At 43.7% G+C, this 6391-nt stretch overlaps 1 pseudogene; it reads left to right on the top strand.

The window, feature by feature from the left end:
* The first annotated feature begins 295 nt into the window (after positions 1–295).
* LOC109681314 (rho-related GTP-binding protein RhoG-like) lies at positions 296–6048 on the top strand (annotated as a pseudogene).
* The last annotated feature ends 343 nt before the right edge of the window (positions 6049–6391 follow it).

Below are 6391 nucleotides of genomic sequence, written 5' to 3'. Positions count from 1 at the left end.
AATTCTAATTCCTTCAAAGCCAAACTAAGTTGATTTTGAGATACCCCTAAAAGCCCCATCAATAGGTCTCAAAATAATGACTTTAGCTTTCAATTTCGTAAAATAAAAAAGAAAAACAAATAAAACTCAAAATGTAAGAGCGGAAATAACAGTCAGGTGCCAATGGCTCATGCCTGTAATCCTACCTACTCAGGAAGCAGAGATCAGAAGGATCATGGTTCAAAGCCATGTGTACCATTAGTAATAGGTACAGAGTTTCCTTTTGGTGGGGGGGTAGGACTGGGTAGCTACCCGGATGTGGGGGGCTGAGCTCGCGGAGCCTGCCTGGTCCATTCCTACCGAGACCTTGGGGAGGTTCCGTCAGCCACGGTGTCACGGCGTTGGAGGACAACCCAGACTTTGCCGGGTAACTATTATTAAGAACTCTCCTAGCCAACCCTCAACTCCGGTCTGCTGCCATAGTCTCCCCCATCCGCCGGGACGGGTGCCTCAGTGCACCAGTCACTCTTTGGTCGGAAGGAGTTTGCGGGTGGGTGAGGTGTGTATGTTGGGGAGATTGACCCTGATCTTCCTATTTGTTAATTCGATGCGGGAAGCACCTCTCTGTCCCAGGCTCACGAGTACATAAAAGTCCTGGAACCAACTATCCTTGGTGAAGAAGGATGTGTGGAAATGCTGAGCACTTGGGATTGCCTCTATTTTGCTTAAGTTTCCAAGAGCCAAGATACTCTTGGCATGGCTTCCTTCACACCCAATGGTCCTAGAGTCTATTTTGGCCCTTCTTGAACCAAAGCAGTCAGTCTTCAATGTGAAAAGCTTTCTGTTTAGTAGATAACTAAATTGCACAAAGTAGTAAATAGAAGTGGGGGCCTTATACTGAATTGGTTTCGTTTCAGAAAATTAGAGCGTAATCTCTCAAGGGGATGTAGACACAGATAGCGAGAAGGTTGAGACTTGGAGAATGTGTTAGAAACAGTACTATTTTGACCTGCACTCTTGTTTTTGAAACGCGCAATGGGTGTCTTGCTATGTAGATCACACTTGGCCTCAAACTGGCATTCCTCTCGCCTCAGCATCCCAAGTGCTTGCACACTTGTCTTGAATGTTAACTGACTGCTAGACAAACTATGGGTGGAGGATAGGCAAGAGTGGAAGATTTAAGAGGAACTATAATCCCAAGGTTAAGAGTGAATGGCGCCCTGGATGAGCCACCACGCCTGTAATTCCAGCACTCTGGAGTAAAGGCAGGAGGATCAAGTCTGAGGTCAGCCTAGGTTATACAGCAAGTTCAAGGCCAGTCTGAGCTGCATAGTGAGACCCTGTCTCAGAAATCCCCAAGGGTTGGGAATATAGCTTAATGTCCAGTCCATGGCCCTGGGTCAGATCTCCAACATGTGGTGGGGGGAGTGAGTGGGTAACTCAGCAGGGAGCTGTCTGGGGTGTTTTGGTTACAAAGCCCGCTTGCTTTATGTCTGGTTTTACTGTGATTTAGCAACCCTCTGGAGTTGTACTCTTGTCCTGAAAAAGATCACTTTTTAATTGTTTATTCATTTATTCATATGTGCATACATAACTTGGGCCATCCCCCCACCCCCGCCCCATGCTTCCAGGCAGAACCTGTTCTGCCCTCTTCTCCAATTTCATTGAAGAGAAAACATAAGAGATAATAAGAAAGACATAGCATTTTTGCTAGCTTGAGATAAGGATAGCTATACAGAGAGATTTCTAACATTGCTTCCATGCACATGTGTATTACAACCGGAACTGGTTCACCTCTACCTGACCTCTTCACTACTTTCCAGTCACCTTCCCATAGTGGCCTCTGCCAGTTTAAGATTACTTTATTCGCTCCTCTACAGTGGGCACATCAAACACTTTCAAGTTTTAGGTTTCCTTTCCTTTCCCTATTCCTCCTGTACGAGTTCTCCCCTTAGTGTGTGACCCATGTTCAATAATATTACTGCATTTGTTTTAGGTCTATAATCCGCATATGAGGGAGAACATACGATTTTTGGTCTTCTGAGCCTGGCTAACCTCGCTTAAGATGATGTTCTTCAGTTCCATCCATTTATTTGCGAATGACAAAATCTTAAAGGGGTCACTTTGAGCAGAGATGCTGGACACTGGGTATCTAGAAAACTCTGGGAAGATGAGTTGCATAGGCAGTAACTGCTATAGGAATTCGGAGAAAAAAGGGCTGGAGATGTACATCAGTGGTAGAAGGCTTGCCTAGTATGTGCAAGGCCCTGGGTTCAATCCCCAGGATAACAAAAAAGAGAAGAAGGAAATCAATCCAGACAGGAAATAAAGAAAAGCTATTTTCAAGGAATGTGGTGACAGATTTGCCGTTTCCATTGACTTTATGTGTTTGATTGCTATGCCTATTCCTAGATTGAAAAAGACAGAGCAGATGGTCAATGAATACCCTGGGGTGGTTGCTTACAAGAGCTGGATTATGCTCAGGACTTGTTTTAGCTATGGGACCTGTGCTAGGTGGAAGGCTTTACTGGTCAGAATTGGCCATGTGTGGAGAGAGAGCTACCCCTAGTGGGCGTCTTGTGATCATACTCCAGAGGCCAGTTCTTTACTCTGAATCATAATGAGGTGTTTTATTTTGATTTTGCCTCTGATATGGCCCTAATGTAGGCCTTAGCTAATAAGACAACAGGATGAGGAATGTGCCTATTTCTCGAAATTCTCAAGGTAAGAAATTGATTCTCAACTTTTTTTCTGTAACCAAATACAAGACTATCTCCTTTTCTCTGTGTTCTGACACTTGAAGTTAATGCTATAAGGGTTGGTCTGAAATTAGGGCCATAATTTAGATTCTTACTGGGCATTTAGCTGCATGTCTGTAATCCCAGCAGTCAGGAGGCTGAGGCAGGATGATCATGAGTTTGAGGCCAGCTTGGACTACATAGTTAGTTCCAGGCCAGCCTGGGCTACATAGCAAGATCCTGCTTTTAAAAACAAAACAAAACAAAGCAACAAAACAAAACCAAACCAAACAACAACAAAAAAACAAGCCACAAAGAAAACAAATGAAAAAAACCAAAATAACAAGCCAGGTGCTGGTGGCTCATGCCTGTAATCCTAGCTACTCAGGAGGCAGAGATCATGAGGATCATGGTTCGAGGCCAGCCGGGGCAAATAGTTCTTGAGACCCTATCTCGAAAAACCCATCACAAGAAAGGGCTGGTGGAGTGGCTCAAGGTGGAGGCCCTCAGTTCAAGCTCCAGTACTATAAAGAAAATGGAGTGCTTGGGACCTACACTGTGGGTAGTGCAGTGGGTTCTTAACATGGGGGTATAAACATCAGAGCACACAGTAAACTTTTTTTTTTTCAGTACTGAGGTTTGAACTCAGGGCCTCCACTTTGAGCCACTGCACCAGCTCTTTTTTGTGATGGTTTTTTTTGAGATAGGGTCTTGACAACTGTTTGTCCAGGCTGGCACTGAACTGTGATCCTCTTGATCTCTGCCTCCTGAGTAGCTAGGATTACAGGCGTGAGCCACTGGCGCCCAGTGTAAATGTGCTTCACTTTGCCAAACAATTTACTCTGAAATACTTAATTCATGAAGAAATTGACAAGAGTACGGTGGTGTTATGACCTGTAATTTTACTTAGATAAAGTGGGAATGATGAAGACCTCTGATTTGTCTAGCATTACAGGCATATGACAGAATTTTTGCCTTCCCCTCCAGTAGTAGAATAACAATTACTAAACAGTCAAGAGCTGGGGCTGTAGCTTGGTGGTAGAGCACTTGCCTAACATGTGTGAAGCCCTGGGTTCCATCCCTAGCATCACAAAAAATAAAGTCATAATAGTTTCTAACACTTAATGAGTACCACCTGTGTGGCAGGGCCTAGTAAGTACAATACACACCTATTTTCATTTAAAACTTGCCAAAGTTCACAAAGCTTAGGAAGGGGACTGGTTTTTGACTCCAGGCAGTCTGACTTCAGAACCTTGACTCTTAACCACTTCTCTATATGGCTCAGTCTGATTTGTCCTTCTCTGCAGTATTATGTCACTGTTTTTCAGGAAGTGGAGGTTCCTTTGCTGAGTCTACAGCCACAGATCCAAAGTGAGAGCCAAGTTTCTTTTGTTTCAACTTTGGAAATTTTTCTAGGCAGGTTGTCTACCACTTGAACCACACCCCCAGCACTTTTTTTACTTTAGCCATTTTTCAGATAGGGTCCTCAGACTGTGACCCTCCTACCTAAGGCCTCCCACAAGGCATGCACCACCACTCCCACCTTATTGATTGAGATGGGACTCTCACTAACTTTTTGCTCAGGTTGGCCTAGTGATACTCCTAATCTTCGCCTCTCAAGTAGCTGGATTACAAGCGTGAGCTAGCATGCCTGGCCTTCAGCCTTGTAGATCTTTTTATATCAATGTTTAAAAAAGATTAGTTATTTATTGAGCACCTGCAATATGTTAGCATTTTTGACACAGTATATCCAGACCTAATGACAATAATATAACATAAATGTATGTTAATAGTCATGTTTCAGCCTTGGAAACCTTTTTTTTGTGGTAGTGGGGGAAGACATGGTCTCATTATGTGTCCCAGGCTGGTTTGGAACTCAAGATCCTCCTGCCTCAGCCTCCTGAGTGCCGAGATTGCAGCCATGTGCCATCATGCCCAGCTGGAAACCTTTTTTATATACCAATGTCTTAAAAAATGATAGTTACCATTTATTGAAGTATCTGGAATGTGTTAGCACCTTTGATTCAGTGTGTCCAGACCTTCTGAGGACATACTAACGCATGTATCTGTGCATGTGAGTAGTTATTAATCTGCCTGGGCTTACAGCCATTTCTGAGAAGCTGATGACAGCTTTGGATCTTCTTTCCAGAAAATTCACTTATTCAGATACATTATAATATTGTATGCTGTATCAGATGTGGCTTCTAGCACCTCTTGAAGCCTGTCCTCTAGCAGTCCATAGACTCTTGCCAAGGTAAGAACTCTTGCCCTAGACCTTTCCCAGCTGACTTTTATGTTATTATAGGGGAACAGGGAGTGTGGGAAGTCTTATCCTTCTCTTTTTCCTCAGAGAAGTGTTATAAAATATTGGCTGCCTAAATTACCAAATATTTCTGAATATTCTTTCTTTCTTGTACATAGGACTACAAGGGAAGAATGCAGACAATCAATCAAATGTGTGGTTGTAGGAGATGGGGCTGTAGGTAAGACCTGCCTGCTCATCAGTTACACAACAAATGCCTTTCCTTAGGAGTACATCTCCACTCTCTTTGACAAGTATAGTGCCCAGACATCTGTGGATGGCCACATTGTCAGCCTAAATCTGTGGGACACTACTGGCCAAGAGGAGTATGACTGACTGCGCATGCTCTCCTATCTCCAGACCAGTATCTTTGTCATTTGTTTTTCCATTGGCAATCCATCCTCTTATGCCAATGTGAGGCATAAGTGGCACCCAGAGGTCTCTCATCGTTTCCTCAATGTACCTGTACTACTGGTAGGCACCAAGAGGGACCTGTGGAGTGAACTTGAGACAGTGAAGAAGCTGAAGGAGCACAGCCTAGTGCCCACAACTCCTCAACAAGGCACTTCCTTGGTTTACCAGGTGGGGGCTGTGAAGCATCTGGAATGCTCAGCCCTGATGCAGGATGGGGTACATGAAGTGTTTTTGGAAGCCATCCAGGCTGTGCTTTATCCTGCCACAAAGAACATCAAAAAATGTGTCCTCTCATAGTTTTGGGTGTTACTTAGGGACTGTACCTAAGAATATAAGAGGAGATTCCTTTGATAGCAGTTGAGAGTGCCAGCATGAACCATTTGTTTTTTCTCTTGTTTGGCTTTTGAAGAATGACAATAGACTAGTTTATACATAGCTGCTCTGAAGTTTGTTTTGTACCTGTTGGAAGAAGCTTTGTGTGTGTGTGTGTGTGTGTCTGTCTGTCTTCCCTGTGAAAGCTGTAAGAGGAGATGTCACTAAATGCTGTTTTCTGGCTAGGCCATGACTAACCAGAGCAGTCTTGTATTGTCCTTGGTAGGCATTTTCTTGTCAGCTTTTAAATCTAACTTCAGCTTTCTTTGCTGTATTTACCACTGAGCAAGTGCCTCACAGAAGGACAAGGCTATTCAGTTAATCTTTCTGTTATAGTAATTTTTTTGAGGTGATAGGAATTGAACTCAGGATCTTGTGCATGTTAGTAAAGTGTTCTACCACTGAGCAACATCCCCAGCCCTGATATATTAATTTTTTTTGCAATGCTGAAGATGGAACCCAGGGCCTTGCACATGCTAGGTAAAGGCTCTACCACTGAGATAATATTCCCAGGGTCTCATGTTTGCTAGGTAGGTATTCTAACACTTGAGCCAGGCCCCCAGCTCCCAGCTTTGTTTTTTTTCTT

The sequence above is a fragment of the Castor canadensis genome, chromosome X, assembly GCF_047511655.1.
Source record: "Castor canadensis chromosome X, mCasCan1.hap1v2, whole genome shotgun sequence".
Taxonomy (NCBI): domain Eukaryota; kingdom Metazoa; phylum Chordata; class Mammalia; order Rodentia; family Castoridae; genus Castor; species Castor canadensis.
The sequence above is the reverse complement of the archived record's forward strand: the minus strand, read 5'-3'. Positions and strand labels throughout refer to the sequence as shown.